This window comes from Tursiops truncatus, chromosome 3 (assembly GCF_011762595.2).
Source record: "Tursiops truncatus isolate mTurTru1 chromosome 3, mTurTru1.mat.Y, whole genome shotgun sequence".
Lineage (NCBI taxonomy): Eukaryota > Metazoa > Chordata > Mammalia > Artiodactyla > Delphinidae > Tursiops > Tursiops truncatus.
This window is the reverse complement of record NC_047036.1, coordinates 38,001,863-38,020,703: the sequence shown is the minus strand read 5'-3', so window position 1 is coordinate 38,020,703 and position 18,841 is coordinate 38,001,863. Positions and strand designations below refer to the sequence as shown.

Sequence of the window (18,841 nt, the reverse complement as noted above, 5' to 3'; positions counted from 1 at the left end):
GGTACGTGGGCCTCTCACCGCTGTGGCCTCTCCCGTTGCGGAGCACAGGCTCCGGACGCACAGGCTCAGCGGCCGTGGCTCACGGGCCCAGCCGCGCCGCGGCATGTGGGATCCTCCTGGACCGGGGCACGAACCCGCGTCCCCTGCATCGGCAGGCGGACCCTCAACCACTGCGCCACCAGGGAAGCCCCCTGTAGAACATTTTTTTAAAGCTATGGGTTTTGGATTTCTTAAGTGACAGCTGGTGTTGATGTTGTAGGGTACAGGTTCACACAGACGGGATGTAGCACTGCTACTGACATGCTTCCGTGCTTCATGATTTCCTGGTATCCATGGCTGGCTAAATATCTAAAAATGAATTATTACTGGTTTATAATACTAATCCTTTGTCTGAAATCAAGAAGTACTAAAGCAGTTCTATGTTGCTGCCAGTAACTTAGACTTTTCTTTAAAATAGAATACTTTGTTTCTATTGCATATATAACTGAACTATTTTATAAAAATCACTGTAAGTCCAATGAAATCTGAATAGACATGAAAAGTTGTTAATGGTTTTGAATGTAACATTAACATCATATGGCAGGATACTAGGTTAGGTTGAAGACAGTGATGTGAAACCTGCTGGGGGGCCCTTGGTTCTGATGTCCCCCTGCTCACAGTGCAGCAGGGTTCCGAACAATCACAGGCAAAGAGGGAAGGATTTGGGATGGGGGCAAAGAACCCATGATCTTGGTGACTAGGGGATTAAAGCTTGAAAAAGAGGTGTTCAATTATTTGAAAAAAATACTTTTTAGACATTTATATGATGTTCTGGCTGAGAAAATTATAATAAAATTCAGGTAGTGAAAAATTATACTTTATATGGCATCTTAACTAATGATGAAAATATTACTAGTATAAATAATACACATAAAGTGTCACTTGGAAGCTACTCATTTTGTTGCAGCAGTGTTTTGTGTAAAGATGTTAACTGTTGACACAAGTTTTGTTGAATAGACTACATCATTTAAGTAATGGCAAGTTTCATCTTATTCTTGTTTTAGAGCAATAAGCCAGGCATTTGTTTTGGTTTAATTAATTATTAATTTGATAAAATGATCTTGGGTGGTATCTATATGATGGCAGACAACCAAGCAGTTCACTTATTAATCTAAACAATTTGAATTCAGTGAAAAATTATTCAGACCTGCTATTTGACTAAGTCCAATTCAAAACAATGTATTTGTGACTGGACATATACAAATCCCCAATTTGTAGCTCATATGCAGTACGCATTCTTCTCTTGTGCCACCACAAAATGGTTCTCAAGCAAGAAAAATTGCTACCCCAATGTAAAATAATCTGAAATATTTATGTAGTAAATTGAATTTTTAAGTGTTAGTGCTTGCTATTTTTCCTAGCAAAGACAATTCACTTCAGTAACTTTAAGCAGAAAAGGTACTCAGAAAATTAAAGTTGAATTTTGGCTTTTCAGAGTCTCTCTGGAGAACTTCCAGAAAATTATTCCACCACTGTTAGGTTAAAAATGGAATGCTTCCATTAACTAACCTCATGGAGATGAATGGATTAACTAAAAATGACCAATTGTAAATTGAAATGACCAACTGAAAATACTAAGCAAGCAGAAAAGCTGAAGTAGGAAAACTACTCCACGTTTATATATTAGACACCTTGGGAAATTCTATCAGTCTTTCTAGCCAACAGAGTTTTGCAGCATAATAAGTAGATTTAATGATGTCTTAAAATTCCCAGATTTTTCATATTCAGTTTATGCTCTAATGTAAATCTTCTCTTTGCAGTCTTTCCCTTTTTTCTCAGCATCTAGTTACCCAGGCCAAAACCTAGAGCTCACTGTGCTATTTTCTTCTCTATTAACTAATGTTTATTAGTCATGAGTCTCTATTCCTTTGGCCTTTTTAATAGCTCATTAATCCACCCACTGCTTCCCCTACCCCATGCTCGCCAGCTGCAACAGCTAAGGTCTTGATTTTCCTACCTCAGTCTCATCTTCGGTTAATCATTTTTTGCATTGCTGCTGGGCCATATTTCTGAAACACAAATCTCACTATGTAGCTTAATGTGGCAGCTTCCATGACAAAGCTCTACAGGCTCACCTTTGCCATATCTTAGTATTGCAGTTTTCCAAATTGTGAATCCTTTCCCACTGTCTTGATTTAGCCTTGACATAGAGAGTCTGTCCAGAATGCTGCCCCCTGTGCTCCTCCCTTTTGATGAACTCAAGTTCAGCTTTCAAGACTTTAATCTGATGTTACTTCCTGGCAGATCCCTCATACCCAGCTGAGTATGTGCCGTCTTATGGGCTCAAATAACTCCATGTTTCTTTGTGCCTATTACCCTGTATTATAAATATGCACTTATATGTCTCCTTCCTGGATTCTGCTTTTATTTCTGTATCCCATACCTACCACAGAGAGGGTACATTGGAGATGCCATGAAGTGTGTGGTGCATGGATAAATATACAGGTAAACATCAAATTTCATAAAGTTATACTTATTTTTAGAAGAAAAATCTAAATTATGACTTCAGAATTGAAACAAAATAACAGAAATAAACAAGCCTTTAAAACTTCATTGTTTGCTTCTACTTCTTTGAAAAACAGTAATAATAGAATAAAAAGTCCTGTCAGATTTTAATAACGTGTAATAATCAAATGAGCAAAGGGAGTTCTGATTCCTAAACTATTATACAGGGTATATTGCTTTCAACTTATCTAAATTCCTATTGGGACTTCCCTGGCAGTCCAGAGGTTAAGACTTCGCCTTCCAATGGAGGGGGTGCGGGTTTGATCCCTGGTCAGCAAGCTAAGATCCGTATGCCTCCCGGCCAAAAAACCAAAACATAAAATAGAAGCAATATTGTAACAAATTCAATAAAGACTTAAAAAAATGGTCCACATCAAAAAAACTTAAAAAAAAACGTTCCTATTGTCCTTTATTTTTCATAGGCAGTGCAAATGTTAACCTTATTTTTATCCTTTATTTTATTTTTATTTATTTATTTATTATTATTATTTCTTTTGCGGTACACGGGCCTCTCACTGCTGTGGCCTCCCCCGCCGCGGAGCACAGGCTCCGGACACGCAGGCCCAGCGGCCATGGCTCATGGGCCCAGCCGCTCCACGTCATGTAGGATCCTCCCGGACCAGGGCACGAACCTGTGTCCCCTGTATCGGCAGATGGACTCCCAACCACTGCGCCACCAGGGAAGCCCAATCCTTTATTTTAATAATACAGTGTATTGACTTTATATACATAAAGAATTTTAGTAATTGTAGTTCTTTGCATGGTACTGTAGATATTAGTGTCCACTCCACTAATTTTCTCTTTCCTCCTCCCTGCCAATACCTCAAGAATATCTCAGAGTACCTCAAAAGTACCTCAGAATATCTCAGAATCTAATTCAAAATTTGTATTAAATATATTTTTTAGAAAGCTTTCGTTGGTTAGTTTTGGTCACTGAAAGTTTGTCGTTAATTAAATTCATCAAAAGAAAAAGAATGTCAGTTCTGCTCACTTATTCCCTGGGTTTTCATCTTTGAGGCATTTAAATAGATTTATGCAAATTATTTACTGAATATCTACTTCTTTATAGAAAATGAATCTTCTCTAACTGAACAAGTTATGCAATGAATTAGGGACTTGCTTCCCGTTAGCATGTTTAGGTGGCAGCAAGTTCAAGTGTGTGTTCCAGTATTAATTAAAAGGCACACTGACCTATTATAGCTTTCTCTGAATTTATATTTATTGAATGACTGAAAAATAGATGAATGACTCAATTATTTTGGAATCTTAAATTATACATATTTATGTACTATCTACTTTGATTTTGATTAATTGCGAATTTATCTTCTCTAGCATAGATAAAAAGAAAACTGGAACTATCTATGTGCATTTCTTTCACGTGATATTTAGGAATGTATTTGCAGTATACCTGAAAGGTCAGTTACATGCTCAGTTTATCAGCTGAGTTCTTTATTGAGGGTATATCATATTATTAAATAGTAATAAACACATTTGTTGAGTGCTTAGCATGTGACAGGTACTGTGCTAAATACTTTGAAATGTGTTATCTCATTTAATTTCCAAATCATCTTATGCTACAGAAACTATTAACTACTTTTTTATAGATGAGGAAACTGAAGCTTGAGAGATTAGGTATTTGGATCTGGGATTGAAATCCAAGGAGTCCTCCTCAAGAGTCTAGGTTTAACTACGTTGAACAGCTTTGGCCTGCTACTTAGGTGCTTCTTAGAAAAATGAGGCTATTATCTGTTAACTGTCTTTCTTTAAAAAAAATTTCACTCCTTTCGATGGTGAGTTAAATAATAAGTTCCATAATTTTATTCTTAAGGCTTATAGAACCTATTCTGTGGCATACTTGTGTTCCTGCAGTGGTGCTGGAGAATCAATATACTTCTGTTTGAGAGTCTTCATTGTTTTCTCAATAACTAGTGTGACCATAAAATTTATCATCCAAACACTGAGAATGAAATAAAGTGCTATTTGTAATTTTACCAGGACAAACAGAAAACAGACTAAGTGACATTTTTAGCCTGTAGGTAGGAGCTAAGTACTTTATGGATGGTCTAGCCTAGACACAGCAGTAATATCTGCAATTTTGAGTAATAAACACTTTGAAATTTACCTCCAAGGAATGACCTATCTTTAGCAAATGCCAGGTGAGTTTCACTATAGAGATGTGCCTATAATGAGACAATTTAGTAAGCTTAAAGATATATTACTTTTCAAAAGTAGTATGATTAAACTGTATCAGCATTTGAAAATGTGATTCACAAGTTGTAAGAGAAGCTGGGAAAGAAAGTCCTGTTTTTGATGGCCTGTGAAACGAACTAGACAATTCTTTGGACTTGCTTACCTTCATGATTAATGTGTCATAATGATAATATCTATATAATTCTCAATAAATCAGGAATGCCTGATTATGCCCTTATAATAAAATTTACTTATGAAATCAGTGAACATCACTCATGACTAACATTGTCAAAATTACTTTTAATCACATGATTAACCTGTAACATTTATATTTCATTATTTCTCATGTCCCAAATGGGAGAATGCTAGTGAAACTTGTTTAGGATATTGGTTAAAGTCTATATATTATTTTGGTGTGTTATCTATTAAGAACTTTTGCTTATAAAAATTGATTTTGCTATTTAATTTGTAATTTACCTCAGAAAATAATTAGCACAAATTCTTATTTTTCTAAAGTTTATTTGATAAACAAATGAAAATATTAGACTTATTACATATATAATTAACTATAATGCTATGTAATGGTTTAAAAATACCATAAAATATGATGACATGAACTGTTTTTGTGTCTCTTAAGATAGAAATTTGACCATAAACTTTACTTTTTTTTTTTTTTTAAATCAAGGACCATGGGTTTATTATGACATGTTTCCTAGTTTTTTTAGCATGTGTGTCTAAATTCTCATTAATGTCTTTCTGTATTTATGTAAACAGCACAGAAAATGTTTGTATTAGAATGTTTAAAAATGTTTTTGTTGCATTAACTCAAAGGATATGCCTAATATGTATTTAAATTCAATAAAATGTACTCTGAATTAAAAATTTAAGTATTATAAAACGTATTTTAAATTTTTAATAATCACTTAAATGTGAATTTAAAGGCACTAGATAATAGAAAACACTGACTTTTTGATTTTTGATTATACACCCAGGAAATTCAAGTTTTGTAAAACAATTTGTGCTTCTCAAGTCCAACAAAAAAAACTGCCTACAGCTGGGATTCTGTATTTTGACACATCAAATAGAAAGTTAGAAAGGAATTTTCAAAACATATCAAGATATGTTTAGAAAATTTAAGACAACTGTGGCCGTGACAAAAATGGACATTTAAAATGAAATTAATGTATAGAACATATTTGCTTGTTGTCCTGGGTGATCTTTTTTCCCAACATTGCAATGTCATTTTCAATTAGTTTAGCAAAAACAGTTACAAAATATTTCAAAATCTGTATTCTATGAAAATGTCTACTGCTACAAAAGAGAATCAATATTCCAAACAGAGCATTTTAATGGTCCTGCCAGTCAGTCAAGGTAAAAAGAAAAACACATTAGGGAGAATAATAGCGTATTTCACTATGTATTACACTTGACTCTTACTTTAATTGAAATAATTAAATATATATATTAAAATGATGAACGGCTAATAAAGAAGTGTTTGTGTGGTAAAGCATATGAGGCCAATTTAAAAGGAGTGAGTAATTGTATTTGGGCAGTGACTAGATTAAAAAAAAGAAGAAATGATTGGGGAGATCCATGTCTGGAAAGACGTAGTTGACATATTTTCCTCTGTTCCTCCATCCAAGTATAGCTAACAATCTGTGCCTTATTAAATAAGTAAATATTTAATATTTACAGTAAAATATTCTGAAAAGTGAGGACAAGAATACAGATCAACTAGGAACTTTGGGAAACAAGTTATGACACACCAATGAGATTCCTGATTCTAGGTGCTAGAGAAGCCAACAGCCTGGAAAAACCAATGGGTTCAGGTACAGAAAGCTCTCCTCTCTTTAGCCAAAGAACCAGGAAAGGAAAAATCTAGTGAGGCAGAAAGACATTTAGATAATAACTATTCTTCTCCAGCCAAACACCACCACTGTGGCTCCCCCATGCACAACCAGCAGCAAAAGTTGAGTGGGGAGCTGAGACTTTTAACCCACCTGGTGGTAATAAGGCACCTCTCCCACTCCTAGTGGAAGGCTGAATTCCCACTTCCATCCTAGAGGGACAAGGTACCCCTCCCTCCCTGGATGTCAATGGAGGCAAAAGAACTTGGATTTCCAACTCTACCTGACAGTAACCAGGTGAAGTACCCCTTTTCCCACCGAAGTGTCTCACAATACCTAAAGTATCCAGGTTTCAATAAAAACCTCACTCGTTTTACCATAAATCATGAAAATGTCTCGCTGAATAAGAAAAAACAATCAACAGATGCCAATACCATGATGAAAAGAGAATTATCTGATGATGATTTTAAAATAGCCATCATCAAAATGCTTCAGTGAGCATTTATGAACAAATAAAAAAAAGCAAATAAATAAAAAGTATCAGAAAATAAATAGAAGGTATAAGGAAGACCCAAATAGAAATTTTAGAACTGAAAAATACAATAACTGATTTTTTTTTTAAAACTCAGTAGATAAGCTCAACAGCAGGATGGAGATGATAGAAGAATAAATCAGTCATACTTAAGACAACAATAGAAATTGCCCAATCTACAACATAGGTCATCTAGACTAAAAAATATGACAGAGCCTTAGGGACCTGTAGGATAACAACAAAAGATAAACATTTGTGTTACTGGAGTCCCAGAAGGAGAAGGGAAATGTCAGCACTGAAGATGTACTCCGAGAAATAAATAATGGCTGAAACTTTCCCCAAATTTGGCAAGTGACATAAACCTACAGATTCAAGAAGCTGTGCAAATAACACACCATAAACCCAAAGAAATCTATGCCAAGACACACTGTAATCCATGTTGTGAAAACTAAAAATAAATAATCTTGAAAGCAGTGATACAGAAACACCTTATCTGCTGGGACAAAAACAAACTGAATGACAGTGGGTTTCTTATCAAAAACCATGAAGGACAGAAAGAAGAGGCACAGCATTTTTCAAATGCTCAAAGTACTGTAAATCCAAAGTTCTATATCTGGTGAAATGATCCTTCAATAATGAAGTAGAAATCAAGACATTCTCAATGAGGGACAGCTAAAAAACTTTGTCACCATCAGACCTACCCTAAAAGAATGGCTAAAGAAAGTTCTCTGCAGGGGGTGAGCAGGTGGGGCTCACACCTATGTGGCCGGGTGGGGAGCCCGGGGGATGGGGGAATGAGGAGGCGGGGCAGGTCTTGAAACGCCGTGCTTCGGCTCACATGGGCATTGGGTGCACGGTTGCAGCTGCCTGGTGGCGGGCGAAGTGGCGCTCGAGCCAAGGGATGTGCAACTGCCCTCGCGTGGTCATGGAGGCGCTGCAGCGGCTACCGGCAACCACTTCGGCCCCTGGCTGGAGCCGAAAGCTACTGCTGCTGCTGCTGCTGCTGTTCCTGCTGCCGGCCAAAGCTCTGTGGGTCTTGGAGGTGGAGGAGAGGCCCCCAACCCATGAAGAGGAGTGCCACTTCTATGCGTGTAGACAAGTGTACCTGGTGGGTACACACTCCCTGCACCTCAGCAAAGCCAAGATTTCCAAGCCAGCACCTTATTAGGAAGGAACAGCTGTGATAAATGGAGAATTTAAGCAGCTGGAAGTTAACTGACTATTGTGGGAAATACCTGTTTTTTTTCTTCTACCCACTTGATTTCACTTTGTGTGTCCAACTGAAATCAGTTATTCTTTGGTAATAGAACTGAGGAATTCAGATCCATAAACACTGAAGTGGTAGCATGCTCTTTCGATTCACAGTTTACCCATTTGGCCTGGATTAATACCCCTCGAAGACAAGGAGGACTTGGGCCAATAAGGATTCCACTTCTTTCAGATTTGAACCATCAGATCTCAAAGGACTAGAGCGTATATCTGGAAGACTCGGGCCACACTCTCAGAGGTCTCTTCATTACTGATGACAAAGGAATCCTAAAACAGATTACTCTGAATGACCTTCCTGGGAGTAGATTTGTGGATGAGACACTGCGTTTGGTTCAAGCATTCCTGTACACTGATAAACATGGAGAAGTCTGCCCTGGTGGTTGGAAACCTGGTGGTGAAACAGTAATCCCAGATCCAGCTGGAAAACTGAAGTATTTTGATAAACTGAACTAAAAAATACTTCCTCAGTTCTTGATGCTTGAAACTTCTCAATAAAGTTCAGTATTTTATTACCAAAAAAAAAAAAAGTTATCTGAAGAGAAAGCAATTATAAAAGAAGAAATTTTGGAACATCATGAAGAGAGAAATAACAATGGAAAAGAATAAAAATATCAGTGAATACAATAGACTTTCTTCTCTTGATTTTCTCTATTATTTTTTACTGTTAGAGCAAAAATCACAACATTGATCTGGTTGTCAGTATAATGTAAACGTAAAGGAAATATTTAATATGTGTACATAATAAATGGGAGTGTAAAGGGACATAAAAGAAGATAAAGTTTCTACACTCAAACTGGTAAAATGTCTACATCAGTAAATTGTAATAAGTTATGCATTATGATACCTAGAGAAACCACTAACAAAGATATACAAAGCTATTATAGATAAATCAAAATGGAATGTAAAAAAATGTTCTAGTAACCCACAGGAATGCAAGAAAAAGAAAACAATGATAAAACAGTAAAGTAAAAGGATGGAAATATATGCCATGTAAACTTTAATCAAAAGGAAATAGGAGTGGAGACTATTACTATACAATGAAGTGGTTGTCAGAGCAAAGATAATTACCATTAACAGAAAAGGACAATTCATAATGGTAAAAGAATCAACCCACCAAGCAAATGTAGACCAAACAGCAGAGTTGCAAAATATGTGAAGCAAAACTAATAGAACTGAAAGAAGAAATAGACAAACCCACAATTACAGTTGGAGACTGCAAATCCTTCTCTCAACTGATAGAACAACTAGACAGAAAAAATGGCAAGCATGTAAAATAACAACACTGTTACCAAATACAAGTTCTTGTGCCCCACACAGTGAGGACAAACTGAAACATGAAACGTCAGAGTTTGGAGCAGAGAAATGTTTATTACAGAGCCATACAAGGAGACAGGTGGCTTGTGTCCAAAAAGCCCTGAACTCCTTGAATGGCTGCAGCAAAGCACTTTTAAAGGCAAGGTGGGGGGAGGGGGGGAGAGTGGTTAGTTGCTACAAACTTCTTGGTGTTGAAACCCTCTGTTCTTGCAGCTGTCCACGAAGGTCAGGTCAAGATGTTCCTGTAAAGCTCCAACACATGCTATACTCTGTTTTGCAACTTTTTATCTCTATATGAATGGACTCTTACAGGTCAGAGCCCTGAGAATAGGGCTCCTATATATTTCAGGCTATAGGCAACATTCTTTTTTTTTTTTTTTTTTAGGCAAGGTTCTTTTACAAAAGCTGCAGAGCCAGCATGACTAACCACAGGCAACAAAGCACAAGGTTAAAGTAAAAGGAACAGATCCAATATGGAGTCGGATTTGTTCTTCCCTATTACAACACCATCAACAAATAGTATCTAATTTACATATATGGAACACTAACACAAAACAGCAGAACATGTGCCCATGGAACACATACCAAGATAGATCATATCTTGGATCATAACCCAAACATCAACAAATTAAAAAAAAACCAAAAACTAATGTCAGAGTATTTTTTCATCCAAATGGAATCAAAGTAGAAATCAGTAACAGAAAGCAAAACAGGAAATCTCTAAACTTGAAAGTTAAACAATACACTTGTAAATAACCTATGAGTCAAAGAGGAAATCTCAAGGGAAATTTTAAAAATACATTGAACAGAAAGAAAATGAAAATACAACATCAAATTTATGGGATACAGCTATTGCAATGCTGACAGGGACATTCATAACATTAAATTCTTACATTAGAAAAGAGGAAAAGTCTCAAATCAATCTAAGCTCTCACCCCAAGAAACTAGAAAAAGAAAAAATAAATCCAAAGCAAGCAGAAGGAAAAGAATAATATATATAAGAACATAAATCAATGAAATTGAAAGTACAAATAATAGACAAAATCAATGAAACAAAAATCTGGTCCTTTGAAAAGGTCAATAAAATTGACAACCTCCAGCAAGACTGACAAAGCAAAAAGAAGACAGAAATTACCAATATCAGGAAGGAAACAAGGCAATATCATTAGAGAACCTGCAGACATTAAAAAGATAATAAAGATATAGCATGAACAACTCTGCCCACATAAATTTTGACAATTTAGATGGAACAAACTACACAATTACCGTACAAACAAATCACACAATGTACAAAAGTTAATAGAATTGCTCAACAATTATTAGGGAAATTAAATTGATAATTTAAAACATCTCAAAAAGGAAATCTCCAGGCCCAAATGATTTCACTGGTGAATACTACCAAACATTTAAAGAGAAAATAACACCAATTCTTCATAATTTGTTTCAGAAAATAAAAGAGGAACAAACATTTCCCAATAATTTTTATGAAATCAGTGTTACCCTTACACTAAAACCAAAGATAGTACAAAAGAAAACTATAGACCAATACCCCTTGTGAATATAGAGCAAAAATCCTTAAAAATATATTACCAAATGGAACTTAGCAATATATAAAAAGAGTTATATACCATGACCAAGTGGAATTTATTCCAGGGATGTAAACTGGCTCAATATTTTAAAATCAATCCTTATAATCGACCATATTATCAGTGTAAAGGAGATAAATCACAATTATCAACAATTGGTGCAAAATAAGCCTTTGACAAAATGCAACACCCAATCATGATAAAAACTCAGAAAATGAGGAACAGAGGGGAACATCCTCAACTTGATGAAGAACATCTACACAATCCAATAACTAACATCATACTTAATGGTGAAAGTGGAAAGCTTTCTTTTTAAGTTTGGGAACAATGCAGTGGTGTCTCCTATCCCCACTGCTAGTCTACATATTACAGGAAGTTCCAGGAAGCTCAATAAGGTAAGAAAAAGAAATAAAAGACACACAGATTGGAAAGGAAGATATAAATCTGTACATATTTGCAGATGACATGATGGTCTACATAAAAAATCCTAAGAAATATACCAAAAACTTCTAGAACTGATATTTAACAGTTTACAGTTCAGTAATGTCTTAAGATCCAAGTAAAACATACAAAGATTAATTGTATTTCTATATAAAAGCAATGACCACTCAAACTGAAGTTAAGAATATGATACTGGGGCTTCCCTGGTGGCGCAGTGGTTGAGAGTCCGCCTGCCAATGCAGGGGACACGGGTTCGTGCCCCAGTCTGAGAAGATCCCACATGCCGCGGAGCGGCTGGTCCCATGAGCCATGGCCGCTGGGCCTGCGCGTCCGAAGCCTGTGCTCCGCAACGGGAGAGGCGACAACAGTGAGAAGCCCGCGTACCAAAAAAAAAAAAAAAGAATATGATACCGTGTATAATCTCTAGAAATCAAAAAGATTAAAGACATGTATAAATCTAACAAGACATGCACAGGACTCCTATGCTGAAATCCACAAAACAGAAAGAAACCAAAGGAGATCTAAATGAATAGACATTTGGTGTTTGTAAATTGGAAGACTCAACAAAGTAGAGATGTCAGTTTTCCCCAGAGTGATATACAGATTTAATTATCATAATCCAGTAAGGTTTTTTCCTGAAGATAATTATTAAATAATAAATAAATAAAGCAAAATTATTCTAAAATTTATTTGGAAAGGAAAAAAGAAATAGAATAGCTGAAACAATTTTGAAAAATCAGAATAAAGGAGGAATCGCTTCATTCAATTTCAAGATTATACAACTGTTACACAAGACTGTGTGGTACTGACAGAAGGATAGACATACAGAACAATGGAATAGAATAAAGAATTCAGAAATAATCCCACACAAGTACTGCCAAAGAGTCTTTTCAACAAATGTTGCTGGAGGAATTGGTTATCCAAAAAGATGACCCTCATCGTAAACCTCACATGTTATGCAAAAAATATCTCAAAATGGATCACAAATTTCATTACAAGGCTTAAAGCTAAATCTTCCACATCCATGTTCATACAGCACTATTCACAATAGCCAAGAGATGGAAGCAAAGCAAACATCTGTTAAGAGATGAATGGATAAACAAAATGCAGTAGAGTCATACAATGGAATTTATTCAGCTTTAAAAGAGAAGGAAATCCTGTTACCTGCTACAACATAGATGAACCTTGAGGAATTATGCTAAGTGAAATAAACCAATCACAAAAAAGACAAACACTGTATGATTTCACTTCTGTGAGGTATCTAAAGTTGTCAAATCCACAGAAACAAAGGAGAATGGTGGTTACCAGGGGCTGGGGAGGAGGGGAAAAAAGGAGTTATTTAGAGGGTATAGAGTTTTAGTCCTGCAAGATGAAAAAGTTCAGAAGATCTGTTTAACAACAATGTGAATATATCTAATACTACTAAGCTGTACACTTAAAAATGGTTAAGGTGGTGAATTTACATACTTTTTTTAAACCACAAGAAAAAAAAGAATGACAGGGTAAAAAAATAACCTATATATCCTTTGGGAGAAAAATAGGAGAAAATCTTCAGAAACTAGGGCTTGGTAAAGAGCACATAGGAATGACATCAAAAGAACAATCCATAAAAGAAAAAACTCGTAAATTATAAACCATCAAAATTATAAACCTTTACTCTGCAAAAGACATTCTTAAAAGGATGTAAAGACAAACTACACACTGGGTGAAAATATTTGCAAGTCACATATCTGACAAAGGACTCATATTTAGAATATATAAAGAGTTCTCAAAACTCCACACTAAAAACAAAACAATCGAACTAGAAAATGAGCAAAAGGCATTAAGAAACATTTCACCGAAGAGGATATATAGATGGCAAATAAGTACATACAAAGGTGTTCAACATCACTAGTTATTATGGAAATACAAATTAAGATCACAATGAGCTATCACTACATACACATGAGAACAGCTAAAATAAAGAATATCAAAAACACCAAATGCTGACAAGGATGCACAGAATGAAATCTCTCATATATTGTTTGTGGAAATGTATAGACACTCTGAAAGATGGTGTAAGAGTTTCTTAAAAATAATAAATATGACCCAGCAATCACATTCCTAGGAATTTATCTCAGAGAAATTAAAACTTAGGTTCACACAAAAAACCTGTACATGATTGTACACAGCAGCTTTAATTATAGTATTAGTTTTTGCTATGACCATAAAGAGGTAGCACTGGATATGACTATAAAGAGATAGCATTAAGAAGATCTTTGCAATGAGGTGTTAGTTTTGTATCTTAGTGGTTACATGAACCTACATATGTGATAAAAAACAACTAAATATTATACCAATGTCAATTTCCTGCTCTTGATATTGTACTATAATTATTTAATTTGTAACCATTGGGAGAAATGGGATTAGGATAAATGGAACCTCTCTGTACTATCTTTGCAATTTCCTATGAATCTATAATTTTTTCAAAATAAAATGTTTAAAAAATGTTTGAATCAACTTAGTCTAAGCATTAAGTGATTAGAATTAGAAAAGAATATGGTAGAGACTTTTTCCTTTTTTATTTTAAATTCACTTAAAAAATCAACCTAAAAAGTCAGCTAAAATCACTGACAAAAAAGCAAAGTATAGGATTAGTTACAAGCCCCTAGGCTCACATTATAATACCTTATCATTTAGTACTTGCCAAAAAGAAGAGAAAATCTATTTTTATTCTTATTTAAATGACAATAAATGTTTATAAGTTCCTCCCCATCACTGAATTGACAATATTTATGTACAAACTTGAGAAAGATCTGAGCATAAGAATCTTTATTCTGTGCTATTGTAGTGCAGATAAAAAAATGCTGCCTGCCATTCTAGTAGACAACGAATGTTGCTGTCCATCAAGCTATCTAGCCATCAAGTCATCAGCCACTGTGGCTGCCCCCAAGGGTGCTCCCTGAGGGGAATACAGGATGGAGGAAAACAGGATATTGGACCTAGATAGTTAAGATGCATATCTAAGGAATAATTTCAACAGCCCAGACTCTTACATCATATAGGAAAGCACTAAAATCATTAACTTGAGAGGTCTGTATTTTTTGTGATCAGCAGTAATCTTTTGATGTTTGACTACATGTTTTTGTTTTTTTCAGAAAAGACTCCTATATATCCTGGCTCCTCCCTTACTTCTTCGGAATAGTTCCTCACAGCTACCGGAGAGGCTGTCTCCCAGCCTTTAATTCTCCTAAGGTCCTCGAATAAATGTAACTCACAACTTTTAGGTTGTGCGTTTTTCTTCAGTTGACAGTAGTTATAAAAGGGATGGAAATTATTTATATTAAATCTTTCATCTTTCCTAACCATAGCTACAAGAGCCACATTAGCTTTCTACTGACTAAAAAAAAAAAAAATTGTTTTATTTTGGAAATAAATCCACAATCAAGGTTGAATCAAAACCTTGCCCATTTATAAAAATATATCGGTATACACAAAATACCAGAGTATATATATATATATATATATCCCCATTCATATCACCTCCCTATCCTAACTATACTCATATATTTGTTTATTTGAATAGGGGTTCTGGAGCCATTATAGTTGTTACCGTTTGGAACAGGAGATAAGAGTGATCAATCAGTGTCAGTGTTCACAGTGATTGCAGTGGCAGGAGACAATACAAGTTCACAAGTGAGAGAGACAACTGTTGATGACACTCTTCTAGGTCAGTTAGCTCAGAAAGCATTAACATTCTGTGTTACAAAATATTCTATGTTTTAAAAACTTCTCCTGAAATTCTGAAAACAATGATCAAATTATAGTCTAATTTTGCTCTCAGTGATGCCCTGAAGGTTCCTTAGTTGGTGCAAACAAAAATCTTTAGTTAAATAATAAAAAAAAAAGTTAGTTTAAAGCACTATAAAAAATAAGTATATTTTACCTAAAGAGAAATCAAAGCTTTGCATTTTTTAAATGTTATAAAAGTATACGAAGAAATGACAGAAACAATACAAATTTATATGGGGAAAACCACAATTAAGAAAATTAATCCTCAGTCATGGATATTAGATTTCTGTTTTCACACCTATTAAGTGGTGCCTTGCTATTTTCAATGGTATTGTTTGAGCTTAACAATTCATGGTGAAATTACAGTTTGAGTTCATGATGCAAAAATGAGTCCATTAAAGTCAGTTGTAGAAAGAAATGATGACATTCCCTTTTGAAATGGCAGTAAACATCATATCATTTTAGGCTCGTAATCTGGCTTTAAACCATGTGAAATTTATCTGTCATTCTTACTTTTCTGTTTTAATCATAGAAGTTTGCCAAAGTGCTAATTCTATTGTATCTGTGTCCCTACCACTGTGCACACAGACTAAATGGGCCCCAGTTACTGTAATAATATGTTTCAGAAAAGCAATCAGTATCCATAGGATTAAGCTTAGGCTGGAAACTTCTCAGCCCAAATGAGAGTTTGGGCTGAGAAGAGAATGAGCCCAAAAGACAGGAGCTGAAAGCCCTTGCACTGGGCTGACTTGAGAAAGAACGTTGCCAAATGAGTGGACTATGACACAGTTGAATTTTGCAAAATCCTGGGAGCTGTGGCAAATGAGTTTTGAACCACTGAGATCATAAATAAAAACATGCTCATTTTTTATCAATTTTCCTTTTACACCACACATAATAGAATGTGGTAGAGTTATATTTAAGTTATACCTGGCAAAATTGTTGCTAATCAGTATCTAGTGAGGGAGAAAGCCAGGCATCAGCCAGCACTTTGCTTTAGCCTTAGAAACCCCAAGAACTTACCTTTGGGGAAGGAAGTTAAGGTATTTAAGAGAGATCATAATTTGAAGCTAGCTTGTTTTCTTGGAATTAGGTCACAGTTGGGCTGACAGGAAAGCATCTGTTTACTCACATGTTTCTTCCCAGGCTCTTTCCCACCCCAAATCCTAGTTTTGGGTGTCTTGAAAGACAGAATAGGAATTGCAAGAATGTGGGAATTAAATTCTTGAATTTAAATTGTACAGAGCATTCTTTTCACTTCATTTCATATCCTCTTCTGTGACAATACCAAGAGCATTTTTGCAATAAGTGTTATTGAAATTTTCCTTGCTCATTTTTTTAGTGTGTGTTTGTAAAAAGCCCTTAGCACCACTTAAGATTCAATTAACATTGTTATGACGAAAGATTCAATTAACATTGTTATGACAAATATTTTATATATGTTATTGCATTCAAATCATAGGAATGACTGTAAATGCTCTTAGAAAGGCTGGTTTATGCCTTTCACAAGCAACTGTTGAGGATTTACTTTGCTCAGCAGTGTGCTGGCCACTGGGAATACACGGATGAAAGAAGCAGGTCCTAAAGAATTTACAGGCTAGTGCTGGGGAAAAAAATAAACAGCAATTTTCAGTACAATGTGAAAAATGCTTTCTTCTTTGCAGAATACTTTCTGGACTAGAAACAGAAAATACAGAAGAGATCTTCGTTAAAATGGAATGACCTTCCCACAGGCTTTAGTGCAGAAAAGAACACCTTCTCAAAAATTCTCAATTTTAACAATTCCTGACAGTTTTCCAGAGTCTGGGCTCTTAAATGTCAGGTCCCTCTAGTTTGTCCCTACAACTTCCTTCTTAGGCTATGATGCTGCTGCCTCAGCTATACTGCCTGGGTTAATTGCCACTATTTTGGACACAGCCCCAGTGCCCTGAATTTTGGAAGAGGCCTCTGCTTTCTTTCTGCTTCATTCTTAGATGTGGAATAGTTCCTTTCTCTTTATTCATCATGACATAGAGAATATTTATCCAGATGTTACTGAAGGCTTGACCATACTGGATGAGAAGTACAGCATAGAAAATAATTTATAATTACTCCAAGGTTGCAGCCCTATACTACAGAGTTCTTACCCAGCTTCATTCCTGTTTGAATCCAGCCTGCCTCCACCAATAGGAGAACTACCAGTGTCTCTCTCTCAGAGACCAGGCCACATGTCCAAAATACTCAGAAAAGATGAAAGCTTTTCAAACTTCTCTGCCTGTGGTGCACCACTGGAGGCTCACTTTCTTCCCCAAAATTGACGTCTTTCCAGTGTGACTGACTGTAGGATAATTCATTGAGGGAAAATTCCACTCTTCATAAAACAATCACAGCCAAACAATCCTACAGTCATGTGAGATCAGTATATTTCCTGAATTCTGAATTGTATAATGTGGGATTATACCTTGGCCAAAACAGTCAAGTTCAGGATGGGATACACAGAATTCACTGCATTTCCATTTTGGTCTCTTCCCATCAAATTAAAAAGACTAAATTTATGGTCTAATCTCACTAAGATTCTTCCTGTTTCCTGAGTGTAAAAATGAAACCAACAACACAATAATTCACCAAACAGCACTTTGAAGGCTCTAAGAGAACTTTAACAAACTCACCATCAAAAAAATGACCAGTGTTGACTTCCCTGGTGGCGCAGTGGTTAAGAATCCGCCTGCCAATGCAGGGGACACAGATTCGAGCCCTGGTCTGGGAAGATCCCACATGCTGTGGCGCAACTAAGCCTGTGCGCCACAACTACTGTGCCTGCGCTCTAGAGCCCGTGAGCCACAACTACTGAGCCCACATGCCACAACTACTGAAACCTGCATGCCTAGAGCCTGTGCTCCGCAGCAAGAGAAGCCACGACAATGAGAAGCCCGTGCACAACGAACAGTAACCCCTGCTCGCCGCAACTAGAGAAAGCCTGCACGCAGCAACGAAGACCCAACGCAGCCAAAAATAAATAAATTTACTTAAAAAAAAAAAAAGACCAGTGTCATATCAGTTTACCAGCCTAACTATCCTGGGTGTAACAGATAGGATGATAATATGAGTAAACGGGTATGTACATGTATAATCAATTATTCATATGTTCATACATTCAAGGAATACATACTGTGCAGTAGTGCCTGGAATGGTTCTTGGTCTGGGAGACAGAGTAGCAAACAAAATGAAGTGCCTACCTCATGGAACTTAGCTTTTAGTGGGGAGGATAAACTAAAAGGCAAATAAAAAAATATATTAACTGGGATTAATAAATGCTATACAGAAAATAATAAAGCCGATGAAGGAAGACTAACTTGTGCTTTTATTTA

General features: G+C 35.9%; 1 pseudogene; it reads left to right on the top strand.

Annotated features, from left to right (window-relative positions):
* The first annotated feature begins 7,964 nt into the window (after positions 1–7,964).
* LOC101324041 (peroxiredoxin-4 pseudogene) lies at positions 7,965–9,832 on the top strand (annotated as a pseudogene).
* Positions 9,833–18,841: the final 9,009 nt, after the last annotated feature.